The following is a 25,045-nucleotide window of genomic DNA, read 5'->3' on the forward strand; positions in this document are numbered from 1 at the left end:
ATCAGATGGGGCACATAGAGAGCTTCCTGCGGTAAGTGACATAGTTTTATCTCTTGACCTCATGGTGGTTAGAAGGGTGTTGCCTTCTAACTCATTAAACTACACAGCTATTTTGTGTTACTTTTTATATCTGTTTGATTTAACAATCAAGGGTTTGCAGAATGGGCAATCTACTCTTCCTCTTTCTCTTTGGCTTTGTTTTATGGGTACCTGGGCCTGAGGAAGGCTTGACACCCTCTATTATAAGAGACTCAGCCAATCACTGCCCAACGTCAAAATATTTTGGAACAATTACATGACGGGCTATGTCCATTTTAATTTGGTGATTTGGGTCTCTCCTTGACTGACACCTCTTGGGGCTACTCTGGCCCCAAAGCAACATTTCTAAGAGGTCCTCCAGGAATACAAAGCCAACTCAGGAGACCTACTAGGCTTTATATCTCAGTGGTGACAAATAGGACCGGTAGTTTGAGATGGCTGAAGTTACTGTCTTTAACAATCCTCCCTCCCACGGACCAGAGTGTGGTGGCAATGTGTCTGTTGGGAAAAGGAGAGTGATGTCAGCATCCCAGTACCTTATCAAGATGAGAAAAATGATCTCATAAAAGCTAGTCAAGAAATTAAGCACTGTTTAGGATTCCTGCTTCCAGTACCAAGTAGCAAAGCTACAAACAGTTCATAAAAGCCTTCCAGGGCATGTAGTAGGGTTGGGGAGGTTGGTGCTAAAATACCCTGAAGAACAGGGGAGACAGGATGACTTCAACTGTATCAGTTTCTACAGATCCCTATCCAGCCCCCTTTCACTGCCTGAGCAGGCCTTGGCTGCATATGTGTCTACTTGGCCCAATAAAATAAGAGCTCTGGCATTTTCCTCAGATGAGCCCATCTCATTCTCAGGCAGTTGGCAGCCAATGCCTGGATGCAAGAGAACTGGTGCCTTGAAAGCAGCAGTGAAGACCTCGGCTTTGATCCCATGAGGTCTACCCACTTGGTTTTGTAGCTCCCTGCCCCCAAATAATTTCTGACCATTATTTTTAATAATGATGATGACAAATTATTTTTGAAGTTCATGGCTCAAGAACACTTGGGACTGGCTTATATTAAATTGGCCAATAAAGTGCCTTGAGTCAAGGTAAATTGTAAGGGAATGCAGAGATTTGGGAGTGTGGAGCATGGGAGAAGAGGGAGCTATTAGAAAGAAATCTCTAAACACAAAGCACTTTGTAAGTCTTCAAAGCACTTTTAAAGTCAATCTGACATGTAACTAACTAAAAGCTAACGAAATCGCACATGTATATCCTACACCTAGACCTCATTCACACTGGGCATGTAAAATCCAAAATGCGAGATTTCATGGGCGCTGGAACACATGATATGTCTGCCTGTCAGGAAGCTGATAAAACAAGACTTTTGATGACCTCAGTCTGTGGCACCCTGGGGCACAGACAATAGCTCTGCCATACCCAAGGCCCTGTAAGTAAGTTTGGACTCCATTTCTTCAGGGGATAAAGTCTGTGGGCTCTATGATAATAATCCCTGCATTAGAAGCCAGTTTGTCCAATACCCTCAGTTTATCGATGGGGGAACTATAAAGTCTAAGGAGGGATGTACTTGCTTAAGGTCACTGAAGTAAACACTAATTCCATCCTCCCCTTCTTCCTGGATGACAAAACCCCAATTTTGTTTGGGTAATCATTTGCCATACAGCCATGTGCTCAGAATCCGAGTCCACTGCTACCCCCAGAGGAAATGAACCATGGCTGGTCAAAGCCAATCATAGCCTCTCAATACCCTTAGCAGTGATTGGTTAGGCACAGATATATGACGAATCCGGGCCAATAGGATCTGGAGATAGTCTGCTAAGGAATTTCTAAGAAGTACTTTCCTCGAGTAAAAACAAGAAAGAAGAAAAAGAAACACTCTTCTTCTTCACGGGATACTATAAGGTCTATATATGACACCGGAAACTTCTATAGCCACTGTACAACCATGACAGGAAGGGCAAGCACAAAGATGGCAGATGCTATGTGCTCAATGATGTCATGAAGCTGCAACTCTGGACTTGTTACGCACGATAGTAAGTATCCTTGATGTTTAAGCTCCGTTTTTATTTTTTTTATTTTTTTTTTTTGCGGTACGCGGGCCTCTCACTGCAGTGGCCTCTCCCATCGCGGAGCACAGGCTCCAGACGCACAGGCTCAGCAGCCATGGCTCACGGGCCCAGCCGCTCCGTGGCATGGGGGATCTTCCCGGACCCGGGCATGAACCCGCGTCCCCTGCATCGGCAGGCGGACTCCCAACCACTGCGCCACCAGGGAAGCCCTGTTTAAGCTACTTTTTACTGTACTCTCAATTTCTTGCAATCTGAAGCATCCTAGCTAATACAATCACAGAAAGTTTTTGGCAGAGCTGGGATTAGAACCAGCTGTCATGATTTCCAGGCCAGTGAAGGCCTCTACTTACAGGACTGATGAAGTGTGTGAATAGCTGTATAAATCTAGGTTATGCTGCAGTAAGAAACAACCCCCAAATCTTAGTGGTTTACAACAGCAAGTTTCTCTTTCTTATTTTGTAACATGGCCATCAGGGTTGGCTGAAGTTCTGCTCCAGGGACCCAGGGTAATGGACAAACTCTTTTATGGAATATTGCTGGTTTTGTGACAAAGAGAAAAAGAGAGCATGGCAAACCCTGAACTGGTTCTTAAAACTTCTGTTCAGAAATTACACATATCACCTTCATTCACATTTCATTAACTAGAGCAAGTCACACAGTCTAGCTTGATAGTTTCATATCAGTGAGAAGGGGAAAAATGACAATTTCGTTACATAAACACCACATTTAGTTTATATTTAATGCTTCTAAGAAATATTTAAGCACCGTGGATAACTAAGAGGGCTACTGAATTGTTGTTGTTTGTTTGCTTGTTTGTTTTTGGCCACACCGCACAGCTTGCAGGATCTTAGTTCCCCGATCAGGGATCAAACCTGGTGCCCTGGTAGTGAGAGCACTGAGTCCTAACCACTGGACCCCCAGGGAATTCCCTACTGAATTGTTTTGAAAACATCTCTGAACTCTAGGATATTTTAGGAAACACAACTGCCATGCCCTGTTTATAATCAACTCTTTTTAAAAATATCTTTTCATCTTAGAATGATTACGTGTCCATTAAAATTTTTTGCCATACTGTGTTACATATTTGAATGCTACTGTGAGAGTAGATCTTAAATGTTTTCACCATAAAAAACAAATGGTAATTTTGTGATGGGATGAAGGTGTTAGCTAATGCTATGGTGGTAATCTTTTTGAAATATATAAATGTATCAAATCATCACGCACTTTAAACTTATAAAATCTTATATGTCAATTATATCTCAGTAAAGCTGGGGGAGGGGAATATTTTTAATTTCCAAATCATTAAAAGTTAAAAAAAAACCTTGGTTTTCCCAATCCTACCCACCATAGATAACTCACTAATAATATGGTGTATGTCCTCCAGTCCTTTTCTATGTACTATATATATTCACATGTCTATACACATATGTACATTTGTACATGTATTTGTGGTTAATTGAAAAAAATACCATTTTACACAATTATACATGGTATTTTGGACATTTTTGCTTGTAAATATATAGTGAGTACTTTACTTCTTAATGATTACACAGTATTCCATTGTGTGTATATTACATAATTTATAACACAGTCTCTCCCAGGATGAACATTCTCACCATCACAAATAATTCTGTACTAATCATTCTTTTACATGTAGATATAGATATCTGCAAACTCCTATGGTATTTCTGTAGAATAAACTCCAAGAAGTAGAATTGCTAGGGGAAAAGGCATACATATTCAAAAATTTCATAGATAATGCCATATGGCCCTTAAAAAAGATTACACCAATTATACCATTGAACTGGTGACCCATTGAAGCCAGCCAACAGTGTATTGAACAGTGATCCTTTTAAACAAAAATATGTGCTAAGACCCTAGACATATTTATAATGGTCCCTCTTAATGAGCTTAAATCTAGTGAGGGAGAGAAAAGAGACCTCAAAATACTAAAAATACATAAACACCTAGCATAAGAAACTGGATCAGACACATGCTGAGATAAATGCAAGGAAGCAGCTCTGCTAAGGGAATGTTCAGAGAAGGGAAGCGTATCAGTGTAGGGACACGGAAGCCTTGCTGAAAAGAAGCAATGTCATTAATTACAATTGGTAGAATGGGGAGCTGAGATCAGGTTGATGGCAGCACTGGGAGTGGAAGCGATAGCTTTTATGGGCCAGTGAGCTCACAGGGTTGGTGTGCTGAGCTAATCACATTAGGGTCAAGTCTCTTCTTCAGGCCAAGATTTTACATAACAGTCTGCCTTGGGTCATTTTCTGCAGACTGTCTTAGCAACAGGGGATTGGTCTGAATGGCCAATCTAAAGAAGTGAGGCTAGAAGAATTCTGCCCTCCAAATTAGAGCACCTCAGCTATAAGCACCACCAATATAGCTCAGCCATTTCATCCCCGGGAGAAAAAAAAAATCAATCAACCCAAGGATATACCCAAATCCCTAAAGGGTCTGGATTGTTAGGTCTCTCCTGAATACCTTAACCTTCAGCTTTCACTAGAATCATAAAACAAATAGACTAACACGAGGATATCATTAGTCCCTCTGTAAGCCTGGATTTCCATGGAAAAGACCAGAACCAACTCCAAGCTTAGGGGTCAGGATAAAAATGCATGATACAAATGCTGCCATGTCCCCTTTCCCAAGCCCAAGACGTCTCTGATCACAACACCCTTTTCTATTAGACCTAGAAACAGCCTCAGAATCCTTTTCAACATAGCCTTCCAAGCAACCACTACCAAGCAAATGGAATTGGTACTGGCATCGAAACCTATCTGTCATCCCTGATTTATAACAACAAATTAGCCATTTCCTCATCAGGCATTCCCTCCCACCAATTACTTCTGCAACAGTAAGTCTTTCTCAGAAGAAGCCATAGGCTTTGGGACCTCATACATACCTGAATGGTCCACACTGGAGAGTGGGAGAAGGCTAACCCACCTCTCCCAGTTTTCCCCACCACCCCTATCCCACCACAGCCTCCACCCCTCCAAGCCCCCACTTTCTTATAAAAGGGTTTGCCGTGAAGATATTAGCTCTTCATCTGTTTTTTCCCCCCACCTACAGGTAGTTACTTCATTCATTATTTCAACAAATATTTACTGAGTGTCCGCTATGTGCCAGGTTGTGTTCTACAGACTCAGGTTACAGCACTGAAGAACACAGACAAAATCTCTGCCTGATCTTGAGGGGAAAGACATAGACAAGAAGCAAGGTGAATAGGTAAGTGCATAGCAGGCTAACTGCTAAATGCTAAGAAGACCCCAAAATGCAGGAAAGGGGAATGGAGAGTATTGGCAGGTGGGAGGTGGACAGACATTTTATAAAGGGAAAACTCTACCTGGGAGTTGACATGTGACAAAAGACCTGAAGGATGTAAAGAAGCATGTCACAAGGAAGTGCCTTCTGAGAGAGGCCCTGGGGCAGGAGCCGGTCAGGAACAGTGAAAAGGTTGAGCTAAGTGGACAAACTGGGGAGTATAGGAGGGAAAGTCAGAGAATGAAGGAAGAGGATGATGTGGGGATGAGGTGGAGCTTACAGAACATAAAGGGTCTCATAGTGGGGGTCAAAAGAAGGATCACTCACATAGGTCATCTCTGCCTGCCTTCACCAAGGTTCTGGAAGACAAACAGTAAATACATTATTACAAGTAATTTACCCCAAGTGTTACAAATGTGGCACATTTATAAAGGGGTGGAGGGGTACAAGGTGCCATGGGAGATACAAGAGGACAACTTGATGGCATCTGGTAACCTGGGAAGACTTCCTAGAAGAGAGAACATATAAGCTGAGGCCTGCAGGATAAGAAGAGTTTGCCCAGCAAAAAAGGGAAGAAGAAAGTACCAAGCAGAGAGGAAAGCGTGTGTCGAAGGAGGCTGGAGCGGCTGAGAGAAGAGCTACGCCCTCATAGCACAGACAGCAAGGGCAGAGGGGTGAGATGTCAGCCTCGAAAAGAACCAGAACCCTCAGGCCCTTGAAGTGCTTATGAAGGGTCTTTGACTTCATCCTAAGCAGAAGAGGAAGCTTTTGAAAGGTTTTAAGTGTAAACACAATCTGTCTTACCTTTTTTTTGTAAAAGACTACCATGTCACCATCCCTGCTAACCTCTTAGATCCTTGAAAACACACTAAAGTAAATTTTTTTAAAAGTCGGCCCTGCTTCTTTTCTAATTAGCCATCTTGAAAGCCCACCTTTCATTTCTGAACTCCCTTCCTGGTCAATGGAGCTGCTGCCGCCTGACTCATCCTTGCAAAACAAAGCCTTGCCCACTCTTTACCTGTCCTTTACCTGGGATAGGAAGTCCCAGAGATACTTCCTAAAGCAAGGCACGACATGTATGTACACTTCTCAGAGAGTGAGGAAAAGAAAAATCTCTCTTCCTCTTTTTGCTTCAGGCTTTTTCCACACAGAAACTCAACAGATCAAAACCATTTCAAACTGGGATGAAACCATATGTTTTCCAGAATCACACATTGTTTTACAAGGTTCAGTGACTTGAAACCGCCTTTCTCTGTTGGTGGAAATGAACCAGACTTTTCCATTTGCTATCTGGGTTCTTTACATGGAGGCTAACTAATTCATTCGTTACCTGTATAGACAACATGTAAGGTGTCACAGATGACGTGGAACATACATAACATCAAAGACGACATTCTTTCCCTCTGCCTGAAATCATTTTGAGTCCTGTTTTTCTCAAAAAAACAGCATTTATGAATCTCCAGGCAGCAGGAATTTGTTGTTGCTGTTTTGCTGTGTTCTTTGTATTCTAAAGTTCTTGGTATATTCCATACTCCAAATTAGGCCTCAAAAATGTTTCTGATTAAAAATTTATACAGCTCATGACAGCCTCTTTCTAGAACATAACCCCTAACTAATTCATGCTCACTTACCCTGCAGTTTTCTATTTATAATATTTTACAATTTTTGTGTATTTGTATTATAAATTATTAAATGACATCAAGGTTTTTATTTTGATGAGAGAATTTCTGATGAATTTGACAGTGTAATTACTTCAGATCCTGCTCTGGATTGCTGGGAAAATATTTAATTTTATTTACCTCGATGAATAATTAAAGCATGTACGTGGTGGGCTCTGTTGCTGTGCCTTCTAGCTTCTTTCTTCTATTCGCTTCTCACTAATTAAAATAGTGATGCTTATATGAGTAGTGGCTTAAAAGAAATAATTACCAATTTGGGGAGGAAGGGAGGGGAAGATGAGAGGAAGGAGGGAGATGATGACAACTTGGCTCTGTTTTAGTGTATGTTTTTATGGCAAGAGCAAGGAGGCAGAAGAGCCATCTCCTTGTTTATTTAGTGAACTACCCTTCCAATTCTAGGAAAACTTCTTATCTATGAGCCTCCTCAACTGAAAGAGCAGAAATGATAATGACAATGAAGGCTAGGAAAATACACCACAACTCCATAAGGCCCAGAAGATGATTGATTATTATATGTGCTATCATATTGGGTTCATGAGTTACATGTATACATGATTTCCATTTGGTTATCATAAAACTCCTAGAAGGTAGACACAAGGCCAACCTTAATATTCCTCCTTGACGAAGTTGAGGCTCAGTTTGATGAATAGCCTAGTCCCACATCACTGGAAAGTATGAGGCCCCAGCTTTCCTGACTCTTAATCCACTGGGATTAAGGAATTAAGGAATAAATTTTTTCTCACCATCTGATTTTAAGCAATCCAAAATAACTGTTAAAAACAAGACAACAGTCCCAAAATAGAGTTGCTTATGTTAAGCCCCATGTCACCAAACCAAGATTTAACTTAATTACAGTTTTCGCTCGCCCAGAAATGAAATCTTCAACCAGTCAACAGGAATCACCTGATTAGCATTACTTAGTTAATCTGCCTGATAGATCTCTGTCATCCCCTAAAGGAAAGTAACTTTGCAATAACCAATCCAATGTTTTGCCTAGTAAAACTTCCTTGTTCCTGCTCCCTTCTGCTTGTAGAAGTCTTTCACTTTGTATAGCTCCTCAGAGCTTCTTTCTATCTGCTAGAGAATTGTTGAATAAAGCCAATAAGATCTTTAAATTTTACTCAGTTGAATTTTGTTCTGTAACATAATAAACATGTTATTAGGCGTTCAGTATATCTTACCCAGAGAACGTGTGTGTGTATGAATTTCGAATACTAAAACACTTGAGATATCAGTGGAAATAATACTGATACTTGTACTGTAGATCAATACAAATCACTGCTCCAATCTAGACCTCAGTTTCCTCATTCAAAAATGGAGACAGTACTGGTATCCATCTTTTAAAGTTGCAAACATTGAATGAGATAGTACAGAGAAACAACCCAGTAAGTCCTAGCTATTCCTATTGTTCAAAGGCATATAGAGTTAAATATGGTACTGCGGGTACCAACCACATCTAGCCATCTTTGTATCCCCAACCTGGAACACAGTACAGCGTATTCAATAAGTGAGTTGGATGTATGACTGAGTGGCTTTGGCTGGTCCATGACCAGACTAAAAGCTCCTGATTACATCATAAGGTCCTAGAGCGCAGGACATTACCTTGTTCTTTTCCCCCACTCAGTGCATTGCTTGAACACAGATGATGCTAAAAAATGTCTGCTGAGTCTTACTAGAAGAGAATACTCATATCATCCACAAAAAGCCCAGAAGGGTTTGGCAGCAGCTTTTCCCAGGAGTGTTGCCTGAGGCAGGGGCTATAAAAATCCTGGAAGTGCCAAGGCCACCCTTATAAAGAACAGGACATTGTTTGGGGCCAGAACCCCTAGTGAGCAAGGTCTTTTCCAATCAAAGGCCCAGTCACCCGCCTGTGTTCCACAAGCCCCTGGGGCTCAGCAGTCATTGTAGGGGGGGGCGGGGCGCACTGGGGGTGGCAATGCCCACCTCCCAGACTGTATCGATTAGCTGCTCCATCTGCCACTCTGCAAACAAACAGCGCGGGCCCCCATTGGATGAAAATGTCACCCATGGTAACATCCTCACAGCTGGTGTCTGACCACAGGACCCTCAGGGAGGGAGTAATCAGATCCTGAAAAGCAGTCAACCCACACCAAGCTAAATGAAAAATGAAAAATAAGTGTCTATTTTAATCTCCTCCCTCTCTTCTCAACCTTGATCACCAGACCTTATTCCCAAATTGCACTGTCACAGCAGGAGACAGGTGGCCCCCAAGGCAGGTTGCTGGAGGGTCCTAAGAATAGTCTGTGGAATTGTAACTCAGAGACCTCCCCTGGCTGGTTCAGCAGCTGTAGAGAAAACACACTGAAACCCAGCTCCAGACACCCAAGACTTCATCTCTTTCCTTAGAGATCTCTCTGTCCCTGCCTCTCTTTCTCTCTCTCCCTCTCTCTCCCTCTCTCTTTCTCCCTCCCTTCTCCTCCCCTCACCCCTCCTTCCCTCTTGGCTCTCTCTCCCTCTATCTCTCCATCTACCCCCCAAAGCTCCCCCCATCCTCCTTTCTGTCCTTCTCTCTCCCCCTCAGTTTTGTTCTCTCTGCACAGAACACTCTTCCTCATTCTCTTTCCTGGGTGACTCCTACTACATTTTTAGGCTTCAGCTTAAACATCTTTTCCTCTGGGGATTCTGACCCGAACACTCCCCCCAACTATGTAAGGTGACTTTGATACTGTGTCCCTCGCACTGTGCTTTCCGTCTCACACTCGGCCGTCTGTCCTGTCAGGCTGAAAGCACCAAGAGAGCAGGAACCCTGTTTGGCAGGCTGACTATTCTATTCCCAGCACTTAGCACAGTGCCTGGCACAGAGCAGATGCTTAATAACTATTTACTACATGACTAAGCAAACATTGCCAGGTGCAAAGCAATTCTTATAGGGCTTCTGGATATTATCAGACTCTGAAAACATCGATGCCATGAGATTCTTTGTCAGTTTCCAGTAACTGAACTAGCCTAAGTCAGAAATAAAGGAATTTGTCAGAAGGGCACTGGAGTAGCTCAGAAAGCTAAAAGAACTGTTAACATGTTGGACTAGAGCATTCTTTGTCATGGGGGACCGTCCTGTGCATTATAGGATGTGTAGCAGCATCCCTGGCCTCAACCTGCTGGAGGCCAGTAGAACTCCCTGCCCCCAGTTGTGACAACCAGAAATGTCTCTTAAGGTGAGGATTCCAAAATAACAGGAAAAGTGTTCAGCTGCTACCAGCCAAAAACAATGACAGAAGTCCACTACACCTTTCCAGTTAGACTACTGGTTCTCTGGGAATGATTTTGCCTGTCCCCATTCAGAAGCATTTATGATGTCTAGAGACATTTCTAGTTGTTACAACCGGGGGCAGGGGACGCACAGGACAGTGTCTCAAACAAAGAACGCTCTAGTCCAACATGTCCATAGTGCCGTGATTAAGAAACCCTGAACTGCACGGATAAGGCAAACCTAATGTCACAACTAGACGTTTTAATTTTTCATTTTAATGCCTGAACTATGCATCTTAATCTTGGATTCCAAAGATACATCGGGCCCCTTGCCTCCTTTAAACCAGCAGAAACTCCTTCATCCTGTGGAGAACTCCTGGAATGAACCCAGAAGGCTGCCAAGAGACGTAGTGAGGGACCTCTGGTAGACAACATGGTGTGGTGTGGTTAGAGTATTATTGTCTGTATTTCCTCTATTTCAAATCCAAGTCTACCACTTTCTAGTCATGTCCTTGGACAAGTTACTCCATCTTTCTGAAACTCAGCTTCCTCACCTATAATATGGGAACAAGAAAATAACTACAAATGATAATCAAGGAAAGCACATGACCCATTACTTGGCACAGGGGGAATATTAGCTGCTATTTTAAGTCACAACAAGCAATCGAGATTTGAGAACATAAGAGTTTTTCACTGATTGAGTTCTTTTCCTTTTTTGACAAATGTACTGGCTATTATTATTTGATTAATCCATGGCTATAACAAATGCTTTTGTACAGATGAGCATTGCCCCTGGGTGTGAAACTGAAGAGGTATAAGCGTGCAGGGCATGTTCCGGCCACGGTGAGATTCTTGGTGTAGGAGGAGCTTAAAAGTGCATGGCTGGCGGAGAATGAAGGTCAGTGGAGCTCAGCCATACACTGAGGACAGATTAGAAAAGGCCCAGCCAAGGAGTTGGAAAATTGGTTCCTCAGACGTCAGAGGCAAACAGGGACTTTAAGCAGGTGAGCGACGTATCACGTCTGTCTTTTAGGAAGCTGCTATGGCAGCACATTGGTGGTTGTTCACTTCCCTCACTGTAAACCCAGTTATGCTCTCCCAACCTTGGTTCTTTAAGTTCAAGTGGAATAACTCTGGAGGGACAGGGGTAGGGTGGGGCAAAGCGATATCAATTACCATGCATAGTACTACAAACGCATGCCACCTTTCTAAAGCAGTTTGGCAATGTGCCTTAAGTGCCTTAAAATATGCATGCCCTTTTGCCCTGGAAATTCCACTTCTAGGACTCTGTCCTGAGGAAATCGTGAAAAATGTGCACAAATATTTACCTACAAGAAAGCTCACATTTTAGCACAGTTTGCAGGAGTGAAGAGTTTAAAACCCTAAATGTTCAAAAATAATTAACTGCTTAAGTAAATTAAGGTACGATGACTTAATATGCAGCCATTAAAGCCACATTATTGGCATGTGAAAAAACAGGTTACAAGAGTGCACAATGTATGATATTTCTAGAACACACACACACGTGCACACATACTTGTCTTTTCATGTTATACGCGCCCTTCTGTCCCAGCAAATTCTTTCTGGCAATTTATTCTAGGAAATTAACGAAGGCAGTAATAGTGATGTATGTAAAATGTGTGTGTATATAAACCTACACAAATGCACACAAAATACTCTGGAAAGGTATATACTAAGGTATTAATGGTGCTCACTAAGGGTGAAGGGATTATGGGAGATTATTTTCTTCTTTTTGCTTTTCCAAATTTTCAGATCTTTCTAACAGGAGCATTTCTTGTATTTATAATGATAATTTTTTACATTTAAAAATAATAATAAAGGCAAAGAAAGCTCGTCCCCAATAATTATGCCTGACAGAATTTTGTATAATTTCTGATCATACTGCCATTTTTAAATCATTAGAGGGAATCAGGCTAGGCCATACTTTGAAAACTGTTGTTGATTCTCCTTCAATTTTAGTATAACTTACATTTGGTGTATACTGAATTTATTATATACTGAGTTGCCAATATCTGTTTAGCTGCATCCTAAATGATGTGGGGTTACAAGAAAAACTTAACCTGTATGATTCCTTTCCTCAAATTACTCAGAGTCAATCCAGGATAAATGATACATGTAAAAGAGAAATTAGGACTAATTCAAGGCCACACATGACAAAGTGCTAAATCATAAGGCAGAGATGCTAGGTTGTACAGAGGTTCAAAGAAAAAGATAATTATGTATTGGAGGGGTCAGGAAAATCTTCTGCACAAAAAAAGATGGGACACTAACAAAAAGAGAAGAGCAGGGCTTCCCTGGTGGCGCAGTGGTTGGGAGTCCGCCTGCCGATGCAGGGGACACGGGTTCGTGCCCCGGTCTGGGAGGATCCCACATGCCGCGGAGCGGCTGGGCCTGTGAGCCATGGCCGCTGGGCCTGCGCGTCCGGAGCCTGTGCTCCGCAACGGGAGAGGCCACAACAGTGAGAGGCCCGCGTACCTCAAAAAAAAAAAAGAAGAGCAGCAACATCAAAGGCATAAAGGCAGGAATGATGATGTGAGTTTCAGAGACAGTAAGAGACCAGCTTGACTTAAGCACTGACTTCTTAAAGAGAGGGCTGAAGATAGGACAATTTAAGGAGAAGCCTAAGTGCTGGGGTCATAAATTTGGACAGTAATGTCTGTGTAATACAGCTCTGGGTCTAAATATAACAAAGAGATGAGTGATTTTTAAATATTAACTATAAACAGGATGTTGATAACACAAGCATTAATTATCTAGAAACTACCTAGGAAAAGCAAGTAATACAAGGAGAAACATAATCACCTCTTTTAAACAAGCCCCCCAAACCCAATCTGAAAAGATGCTTTTGGAAAAGGTGATCCTTTCAGCAGGAGACAGGCTTCACGAACCCCAAGGAAGTGGCAAGAGGGGAAGGGGCTGAAGGAAAGGGAAGGTCATGCTAACAAATGGTGGGTGAGAAACTGGGATGAAACACTATTCAGAGAAAACTTGTTTCAGTCCCCAAAGTGGAAGTTCCATAATGAGTGAAATTCATTATCTTAAACTTTTGGCTATGATGTGTAATTGTTAACCTCTGCTGCTTTGGCTCAGGGCTCCCTTCAGTAAAATATATTGTTTGCCATCAAAGCTGATTAGGAGCTGAGCGTGTGCCCTCCCTTTTAGGTTATATTAATATACCAAAATCGATAACATGCCACAGCTTTCAGAAGTAGTAATAAAATACCCTAAAATATTCCCAGAATACATCTATAAATTATTTGTTCAATGTACTTATGTTAAAAAGGTTGTCAGTTACAATGCTCTGGAAGACTCTAAAATTACAAGCCGTCGTATTTGTATTTGATAAAGCTCTTGCTGTTTGGGGTCACAGGGGGTTATGCTATGGGGGGAAAAAATCATTATTTTCTCTAATAAATAAATTACTTGCCTATATTTCATGCATCACTCAGGCTAGCCAGTATTGAAGGTTTAAATAATAAATAACAAATAGCTCCATTCATTTATTAATAATGATGCATCACATTTGCGTGTGTGCGTGTGTGCGTGTGTGTGTGTGTGTGTGTGTGTGTGTGTCTTGAGCATATGAGTTTTCTTTTAGACTCCTGGGGTGACAGATTGAACAGCAGTCATCTGAAAAGACAAAAAATCATGCCTCTGGGATCATTAACATTTTTCCCGGTTAAGAAAAGCATCTAGTGCTGATAGATCTTTTCACTTGGCCAGTGCCTGATACAGAGAACCATCCTGGGATAAAGTTCTTGAAAGGCATAGAACCACGCAATGCCTTTAGCCTGAGATTCCCTAGAGAGGCCCCCTTACTATTAACTCTTGTCAATGAAGTACCAAAACAGAGAGAGTTCTAGGGGAAAAAAACAGAGGGAAAAGAAGACAATCAGACTCACTCCAAAATTCTCTCCTTTTATTTAGTAGAAGGAGGAAGGAGGTTAGCCACGTCTGCTTCGGGCAGTTTACATCATCATTAGTCCCAGTAATTAACTGACCCCACAGATGTAAGTATCAGTCTCTGCCATATTGCCACGAAGTGACTGTCACCATTACCTGCTTCCATCTGAAGCAGAGGCAGGTCAACTCAGGATACCCATTCGCACAAAAAGCCAGCTAAGAAATATATTACACTACATTCCATCCCCCAAGGAATACCTGGACCAAGGAAACGGCTGGAAACAGCTGGACCTTGCAATGAGTTCCTATTGGCACTACGCCAGAGCAAAAGCAATCAGCCTTGCAGTGAATCCTAAAACAGATGGATCCATTCTGTTTGTCCTTCCCTTCTGCACATGCCTAGGGCAAGCATAGGGCTTGGCAGTAGCTCTGAGGACATACACATATATTTAAAAGGACATAAGTCTCAGAACTATTCTTTCGTAATAAATTGCATACTTTTCCCCTACATTGTTTAGTTCTAGGGCAAAGGAGCTTTCACCTCTGAAAATACATACAAAAAGTCTGACCTGCTCCAGTGACCTAGCTAACTGGGCCCCAGAAGGGTGGAAGAGCCAAGTTCTGCCTACTGATTGGGGTCTTTCGCTGATTCCTTTTGCCCTAGGTAAATCCCTTCTCATTCTCTGGTCCCTTCTTTATGTGACCCTCACCACCATACAGCAACACAGAGCAGGGCACAGCAGGCTGCCACACCATCCTCCTTGTTTAAAGAACAAGGTCAGCTCCTTGCTGTGAACAGATTTTCCTCTGTCAAAACAGGTTCATGTTTATCTTTCAAGTTCCAGCAACAAACTCGGGATCGCCAACATGTGCTGCACAGCTGCTGCAGTGCCTGATTTATGAACAAATCTGCATATAATTGTGTTGGTTCTTTTTTTCCTTGTCAGTTTTTTTTCTTTAAATAAAATGGCTTAGTCCAGGTTGCATAAAGCCCCAATTCTAAAGCCATATAATTTTATGGACAAGGGGTGGGGGTAAGAGTAGGGGGAGTTCTTTTGTATGGCACCTGAACTCATCAAAATCCTAAATTCCATAATTTTACACTACCATGCGCCACAACAGAACAGCCTAATTGCTTACCGTCTTTATGAGAACCGCAAGTAGAGCAGGAAAACCGGGGAACAGGTGGGAAGGCCACACAGGGGTTTGGGTCCAAGCCCTGTCAAAAGGTGGTGACCAGAACAAACCTGGGTAACTTTGTATCAAAAGAGACATTACACTCTACGAAGGCCTGGATGTTGCCAAGAGTCAGGGATGGTGCCGGGTATGTGTCAAAATGAAGATTCCCAAAATCAGACATCTCCTTATGGTGACCACACAAAAGGAATTTTTTAAGATAGAGCACTAAGGGAAGAGGTAAGAATAGATGGCTAACAATCTTATCCCTACCTATGTATTAACAGGTGCCTGCACACAACTAAAGGCTGAATCTTCCAATTCACACACACACACACACACACAAATGATTTGTACAGCAAGAGATCAAGGTTCTTCCATGGTCCCTCATGACAGCATCAGTGATTTGGGAGTCATGGATCTGAAAACTCTTTAGCACCAACTCTATAGACAGTAAAAAAATTAATTAATTAATTAACCAGAAAGACTGGATTTTTCAGCATTTTGGTTGATTACTTTGTTTTTCTCACAAAGGAAATTAGCCTCTTTGAAGAGGGTGATATAATTTGGTGATTGTAGGAAGGGACCCAAAAATGTGCAATTAGGAAGAAGTTTTCAGCACATTTTTTTTTTCCTTACCTGCCAATTAATAGCAAAGACCAAGCCCCAGTTGCTGGATCCCATTCTCAAGACTAGACAACCAAACTGCTTATTTCCTTCACTTAAAATGAAGGAAAAATGCAACATATTTCCAAAATTCAATACTTCATTCAAGCCTCAAGAAGCCTCACCCCTGAAAATTAAGGTGCCAGTGTTAGACTATCAGCCAAGATAATCATGAGACATGAGAAGACCAAGTTGATGAGATCCAGAAACCTACTAAGTTCAAAGAGGTTGGGAGATATCAAAGGATCAGAGAAGTTGGTAAGTTTGTATAGGTTAGCAATGGAAGCCACAGATGAGAGTTTTTTAGAGGCAGGCACAAAGTCTAATATGAAGTAAGCACTGATGTTAAATGAAGGGATGGATGGGTGGATGGAAAGACAGTGAGTTAAGAAAAAACAACTGATGAGATCACAATCAGAAGTTGCTGAGAATACTGCTAATGAATGCTGTCCCCTAACTAAGGGACAGAGATACTCTACCAGAGATCTAGTAAGGCCTAGAATCACGGATAAGCTCTTATTCCCCAAGTGAGCTTACAGAGAGTACTCCTAGGCCTGGCCAAAGATTTGACCACTCATCAGTATTTCCAACAAGCACTGCCAACTTCTTTAGAAATGTGTCGAAAGATCTCCTGCTTTCTGAACCAGAGGGACAGGATGTTTCAGCTTAATCCTCTGTGGAGGCCTGAGATCTTACACCAAGAACATGGTGTCTTGATTAGGAATTCACTGAGACAAAGTGAGGCCAGACGGATGTCTAGTGCGCCAGGTACAGTCTATGGGGGAACACAGACTCTTATTTAGGCCCAGTAATTAGAAAGTGGGCCTGATATAGGAGAAGGAAGACTGGGTGAGGAGTCCTGCTTCTAGCTTTGCTAACTCCAAAATCAGGCCAAAAATACCAAGTAGGACATTTCTTTTTGCTACCTCCCTTCCCTACTTTCTCTTCTCTTCATGGTGTTCAGAATCTGTTTCCAGGCACCTTTCCTCACTAAACATCCCAGACATTCCTCACCATTGACCGGCTCACAACTATGTTAAGTACTTAGCAGCATTAAGCATTTTGCATTCATTGCTTCATCAAATCCTAATGACAACGTGGTAAGGCAGACAGCATAATTTTTCCCATTTAGCAGATGAAGAAACTGAGGCTTAGAAAAATTACATCACTTGATTAAAGGTAACCTTGTTGATGCTGAAGTGTCACATCTGGTCCTCTGCCTTCCTCGCTTGCCTTTTGTTTTTATGGATCCCCTAGTACCTAAAAGACAAAGTTTCTCTCCAGGCTGCCAGGTTTCTATTCACCCAGCTAATGACTCATGGCTCACCATGCTCTGCAAAATGGTAATGAATATCAAAGTATTTTATAAACCATAACAAACCATACAAATGTGAAATCTTATTTTACTCTGTGTGTGTATGTGTGTGTGTGTGTGTGTGATACATTCGTCTCTGCTTCTACCTGGTTTCTGACTTGTTGCTACTTGTAGTCACTTGAAATTCAGACTCCCTAACTAGAGCAATGCCCACCTCCTAGGCTAGCCCCCATGCATCTGCAATATGCCTGGGCACTCCCAGTCCTAGCTCCTTTCAAATTTGGAAATGACCTGAGGCCATTTCTGTGCTAGACCCAGGGGCAAGGTGCTGTCTTGCTGATAGAAATTCTTTATAAAGCATCCTCTTTCCCAGCATCCTATGCTCCCTCATTTGTCCCTAAGTTGCTCCCACTGAGTCCCATTGCCTTTCAAATTGGTCTCATATGCACTCCTTTAAAGCTTGCAATTGCCTTTCCTATCATCTCCCTACATCAGCAACAAAAAATTTCTATTATGTCCAAGGAAAACAGCCACATAATCATAGCTAATACTATTAGAACATTTACTATATTCCTCACACTGGGCTAAACATCTTATATATACCATCTCATTTAATCCTCACAATATTTCTGTGAAATTTCTAGACTTGCTATCTCCATTTAATGGGTGGCAGAACTGATGTCAAGAATGTGCCTGAAATCACATGTGTTAAGAGGCAAAGCCAAGGTTTAAGTCATATCTTATATGTGTTTACAAAACCTCATGCTTTTAATTAGTATGCTATTCTCCACAATGAGGGAGAACTTTTTTTATTCTCTGAAATGAATGAAGGCTTTCCAACTCTTCCAGATTCACCAGGAGTTTCCTGTAATCTCCAACAGTGTCCTGTCCTGACTCCCAGGGCAAGCATATTCCCAGTGGGAACCATACACAGAACAGCCTATGCCCACTCTTCGTGTCAGCTGGCGACTTGGTTGAAGGTCCGGTGAAACAACAGTTCCCTGATCACCAGTCCATGCAGGTTGGCACACAGCTACCATCAGAGATCATGGAACAAGAGGACACCTTAGTACACCTGAAAGAAGGGAACTGAATGCAAGTTGATTTTCTGCATAAAGGAGAAGCAAATTGTCATTCATTTGTTTTCACTCAATAGGGTTCATCTGCTTTCTGGATATAGGAACCCAATATTTAGAAACCAGTGTCTTCCACTCTGGACTCTAGTACACATTTCAGTATTCCTTCTGTCCATCACATTCCTTAAGTGATGGAAAATACTTTAATAAAGTCACTCAGGTTAGAGGAATGACATACAGTATTTGCATTTAAGAGTGTTTGCTTCAATTCAATTGACATAAGTGTTCTGAAGTCTAACCTCCTAGGTTAAAGTCCCTGCTTCATCAATTTCTTCAGCCTCTCTAAGCCTCTGTTTCCTTAGTTGTCATGAATATCAAATAAAATGATGCAAGTAAATTACTTAGCCCAGACTGACCTTCACAGGTAGGTAAGAAGTACACTCAGATGTTAAACCAAAACAAAAGAAAAATAGTAAGAATATATAAATCAAGCCAATGCGTAGGGGAGAAAGATCATGCATGGCAGGGCTGTACTTCTCCAACTTATGTGTCACAGCCAAAGGAAAAACTATATACGGGAAATTAAAGAGCAAGGAAGAGAAAAAGGATATGAAGCTCACCTTTTCCTAGCCCTTCTAAATGGAACTGGGACTCAAGACGGAGCCTCTGTGGAGAGGCCAGGTCTCTGGGCTGGCATGTTTGTCTCCCTGTCCCTGCAGGTCAATGGGAAACATGAGGCCTGCGGGAAGGAGGGGAGCGTCTCAGCCAGGGTCAAGAGCCTGGTCCTCTTAACTGAAATTTCTCCCTCCTTGGAGAAAGGACCTCAAGAAAGAAATGAATAAGTAAACAGAGGAAAGGATGGGGTGGTGTGAGTTAGTGGAGAGTATGCAAAATGTCTGAGAGTGCTTTCAATAGAAAACAAATCTTTTGAGCCTACATACCAGATATCACTGCCTTGAATGTGACTTAGGACAATCACACTGCATAAAACAAACAAGGAGAATAAACAAATCCAGAGCTGTGGAACACATTCTTTTATGGAGTCCAAGAACATCGCCCATGGCCAGTTCCTCAGTGGCAGAAATCTTAGCCTTTCACTGTTTAAGGGCCCGTGAAACCTCTGAGGGAGGCACAACTAGTTTCCTGGCTCTCTCTATTACAATTCCTTCTAATTTAAAATTTATAATGAATGTAAACAATAATCAGTTTGTAAATACTGTTTTTAAGTTCACTAGAGCTTTGCCGAGATATTCCTTCTAGGTAACAAGTATGTGGCTCATTACTTTCTCATTAGCAAGATAGAAATAAAGATGAAAAAAAAAGGAAGAAAGAAAAGAAAAAAACACCCTCTCCAAAGATATTGTTGGAGTCTAATTGCCTGCAAGGAATTCTTAATAATGTTTGCTAATGCCTTTTCAGCCTTGCCAATTTTATAATGCTCATTCCAGATTCCAGGTGTGACGTCTGTGGTCCCTGCTGTGATCTTAGCTAGTGAGTTTAGACACCTAGAATAGCAGCTTTGGAGAGTTTTTAGCCCCATCTTATGTCCCCAGGATGCAATCACACTCACTGGGGCTTTAGAAAGCAAATGTGAAGTTCTGGCATTTTTATTTAAAGTGAAATATCTAATTGGACAAGGACTGCTGTCTACCTAGACAAGACACGACACCCTCTTGACCTGGCTCACTGAGGGCAAGGCTCCAAGAGCGGACCTTTTTGCTAGACATTACAAGGGCTAAAAAGCGTTTTTTCCCTTATCTCCTGGAAAATCTGGTTGGGCAGGTTATTCTCTTGTCTGAAATACAGATTCTTTGTTTTTAATCTCATTTGGTGTTCTGAAAATCCAAAAACAAATGGAGAATATTTTACAGAGTCTATATCAAACATTAGTTTCTTGATTCCCACTACTATTAAAGCAAAGAGTGGCAAGAGGACTCAGTAAGAAACTACAGTAGTCTGCAGTGGGGCGGTGCTGGGGGAAGCAAGGGTTGTTTGTTTCCCTCTAAACAACATATGAATTATTTAGGAATAATATTTAGGAAGTAACTCATTGACCCTTGCAAGAACTTCACATGTGAAGACACCAAGGCAGGGAATTTGTAAATTCACTGCAGGTGAGAGACCGTATCTATCAGAGGTTTGTCCTCACTATTCTGTCGTAGTCCATTCCTGCTCTTTCCAAGCCACATTTTTGCCTCATTCTCCTGTCCTCTAAGCAGTTGAAATGATCCTTCCTAAGCCCATGAGGTCAAGGCTGAGATGTGAGGCTTTCATTTCTGGAGTTAAATTTGAGAAGCAAATTTGAAATAGACTTATTCCATTTCCTTTATGCTGGTAATCTCTGTCTCTTATAGTTTTATAGTGAGAAGGAGGAAAGGGGGAGGTACATCCTAGCTCCATCAAAATTCCTTGCAATTCTAATGTTTAAAGAAGAACTTTTGGTATCGACTTGTTTGCACGAGTCTGCTGTTGATTTACACAGGGAAACCAAGCAGGAAACTGTGAACAAGTTCCCCCAACAGGGTTCATAAAACAAGACTGAAAAAATATAAGAAGCTGTAATTTCAAAACCACCAAGCCAAAATCAGGCGCTATGCCCCGATCTGTTGTCCATTCCTCAAATAAGCCAAAGCCTCCAACAGATAAGCAAAAACTCCTTTTAGCCTGGGACAGTGGAAGAGGCTTGGACTAGGGTTCAAGGGTTTTGCGTTTTGCCATCAACTAGCTGTGTGATCTTAGGCAAGGTGCTTGCACTCTCTGAGCTCCAGGGTTTTTTTGTTTTGTTTTGTTTTTTGGCCTCTCTGTGTGGCTTGCGGTATCTTAGTTCCCCAACCAGGGATCGAACCCATGCCCCCTGCAGTGGAAGCACAGAATCCTAACCACTGGACCACCAGGGAATTCCCTGAGCTCCAGTTTTAAGCATCCATAAAATGAATGGGTTTAACTTGAAAGTGGGTGAATTTTGAACCCTGGCTCCACCACTTCTTAGCTGTGTAACTTTAGGTACATTAGTTAACCAAAGTGCCTCAGTTTCCTGACTTGTGAAAGACGGATAACAATACTACTTCCCTTACAGGGCTGTTGTGAGGATTAAAGGAAAAATAATACAGGTAAAGGGCTTAGAATGGTGTCTACAATGCAATGATCGATAGACTTTGGGTGCTGCTAACAGGTGCAGGAAGGACAAACCAGTTATCTGAGCTGACTCTGGGCAAAAGACTCCTGATATCCTGGCCTTATTACTAATTCATTCCTCCAAAAACTCAGAAATCCTGATCCCTGTCTCTTTGAAGAAGGATTTTTACCTGCTCCTCTTCCAGAAACAAAGTGTTATTCCAATTCCCAGTCCACAGTTGGCAAACATCAACCCTTGTCCTGGTCTAACTGCCCTCAAAGGCTCTCTGCATGCTCCTTTCAGAGAAAAATCTCTAGTTCTAAACTGGCTTTTACAATTCATTAGCTGTATGGCCTTGACCAAGTCATTCAACTTCTTGACCAATTTCTTTCTCTGAAAAAAAAATATATCATAAAATCAGCATCTGGCATGGTTCTGGAGATAACCAAATGAGAATATAATAATAAAATACTCACGACTACCATTTATTGAGCAACTACTATGCACCAGGCACCGTGCTGGAAATTTTACATATGACATTTCAGTTAAATAATGCTCCTAACAACCCTAAGAGGCAAGAAAGAAAGAGCACTGTCACCTGCCAGCTGCTCAGGTCAAAAACCTTGAAGTCATTCTTGAATCTTTACCCTTATATTCTTCAACAATCTATAAGCAAATCTTCTTGGCTCTACCTTTAAAAAAAATAGATCTAGACCATTTCTCACCAATTCTACCTCCACCACCCCAACCTCAACAATCTGTCTGGACCACTGCAGTAGCCTGCTAACCTTGGCCCCCAGTCTTGTCTGTTCCCCACCAGCAGACAGAGCAACTACTTTAAGAATGTAAGTCAGGTCATATCTTTTCCTTGCTAAAATCTCTCCAACAACTGTTGATCACACACAGAATAAAACCCATTTTCAACCATAGCTTACAGGTCAGCCTCTGCTAGCATTTGCAGGGTACAGGGCAAGAATTCAAAGGAAGATTCACATACCACGTTCAAAATTTTTCTTAAACTTTAAGTCAAGATAACAAACTGTTTAAGAAATCTTTTCTGTTTATCTACTTGATAAATATATGAAATAGTGAAACCTAAAAATATGTGTAAATCTATTTTTAAACGACTAAAAGTATAAATCTATGGTTTTAAAATACCTGAAAATCGGCAAAATATTAAGAACTATTCATTCTCATTATTTTTATGCATTTTGGGTGTTTTCTTGATGGACTAGCTATGTTTGGATGAATAATAAATAAATATGTAAATAATTGAAATGTTATTATCCATTCATTCCATAAATTGTTTTCTTGCCTTAATTCCAGCAAAATTAATAATTGTATTATTATAATCGATTTTCATATAATTTATGTTCTATTAACAGAAATGATCTAAAGTATTAAAATGTAATTTTATTCAAAGTAAAGAAAAAGTTTGAATAAACTTTTATGAAAAATTTTAGTTAATATAAATATTAAAATCAAAATGCTTAAGATTATTTTCATGTTTTCAAAAATGCTATTTTTACTGTAAAATATTCCAAATTATCTACTAACACTAAAAGGCAAAAGGTTATTTATATTAATGAATGTCAATATTTTAAATCAAATTATTTAAATAAAGCTGAAATTTATTTACTTTTTCAAAATTTAATCTATTAAATATCTTTATAAAAATTAAACTATTTGTAATTCTAGACTGAAGGTTCATCTAGTTGCCAATGTAAAGATTCAGTATCACATCACACTTCACTTTTTACCACTAGATGTATATAAAGATATATATACAAATTTAAGAGTAATATGAATTTTTTACACTGCAAAACATTCTTCAGCCACCATATGCAACTGCATTCAGGAGTACTTTCAGAAGCACATTTTGGAATATGAAGAGAAGCAAGAAAATAGATGCTTGACACTACTGGGAATGAATTTTGCTCTTCATTATGCAAAACTTTTTTGATACCTGAAATGTCTTGGAGGAAGAATTGATCAAATCAATTTGCCTTTTAAATACTTCATTTACTCAAATCCTTTCCAAACTCCAAATCAGTGTTTGTTTCCAAGGTCAGTAACAGCACCACCTTCAATCAAACCTTTACAGCTTTTGGATGCAGTGACCTTTTACTTTGAGGACAAGGGCCAGTGTTCCTCGGGGGCCTGAGTGGTGTTAGTTACAAGGGTGGATGTTTAGGGTCTGAGCTGCTGTGTTAACACTGAGCTCTGAATCACAAGGAATAGAGGCCTATGTGTTTGTTAGTAAGTTTTGATTTCTGTGACTGTGGTGTTCAGGACCCTCTAATGCTCTCGCCTGGGAGTGAGGGTAATACTGCTTACAAGGTCCTATATGATCCGGCTCCTGGGTACCTTTCCACCCCTTCTCCTGTCACTCTCTTCCTCAGCATGATTCAATGAGATTTGCCTTCTTGCAGTTCCTTGACCACAACATCTACGTTGAACACCTCAGAGGATTTTCGGTCTCCTCCAACTGGAATGTCCTTCCTCTGGATATTGGTGCAACTCACTCCCTCAGGACCTCATGCCTCTGCTCAAATGTCACCCTATGACAGAGGCCTCCCCTGACCGCATTATCTAAAGCAGTACTTTTATCACTTACTATTCCCTCGCCCTACTTTATTTTCCACTTCACAGTAATTATCTACCTGACGTTAAATATACTATTTATATCTCTATTGCCTGCTTTTGTCCCACTTTTGTTCACAAAATGCAATATAGTACATTTTCAATAAATGCTTGGTGTATGGGAGGCACTCAATAAATATTGGTTTCCCTTTTTTCCTGCTACACTGTGTCCTTCTCGCTTTGCAGGAGTTGGGGGTGGATATTTTTAGATGGGATTTCTTAATCTTGAGGAAGAATTAGTTGTAGTTTCTCAGAGACTTGAAAGCAGCAGAGATGAACCAGGTGTAGGTCTGACCTATTATTCCCAAATGAGGGACAGAAGACAGAGGTGACATAGCATCTCAAAGTCACAGGAAGAGAGTCAATTACAATGGCTATACCCTCTAAGACCAGTTGCCTTTTGCAAGTGATCCACACGTCTGGGCATTATCACTGTTGGATCTAGTTAAGTGACCCCCTGTACCCTCTCCTCCACAGTCATACCCCTTACTGTTGTAAGAAAACTGATGTCAGCTCTCCTACTGTCTACATTTTCCTTTTTCTTTTTCCTACCACTTATTGGAGCATCAAGCATATGCCAAGCACTGTGCTTAGTACTTGCCATGCTCTGTCTCATTTAACCTTAACATCCAACATATAAGCAGCTACCACTGAAATCCACAGATGAGGAAGGTGACATTCAGAGAGAGAATTTTTTCAAGGCTAGCAAATAGCAGAGCCAGATTTCTACTACAGTTTGGTTTCCCTCTAGACTCTTCAAATCAACTAACACTCACTAGGCACCTTCTAATGGAATGCTGTGGTAGGTGCTCTGGGGGACACAAGAATAAAATGATGCAATCCATATCCTTAAGTTGC

Source organism: Neophocaena asiaeorientalis, unplaced genomic scaffold, assembly GCF_003031525.2.
Source record: "Neophocaena asiaeorientalis asiaeorientalis breed wild unplaced genomic scaffold, Neophocaena_asiaeorientalis_V1.1 scaffold336, whole genome shotgun sequence".
NCBI lineage: Eukaryota > Metazoa > Chordata > Mammalia > Artiodactyla > Phocoenidae > Neophocaena > Neophocaena asiaeorientalis.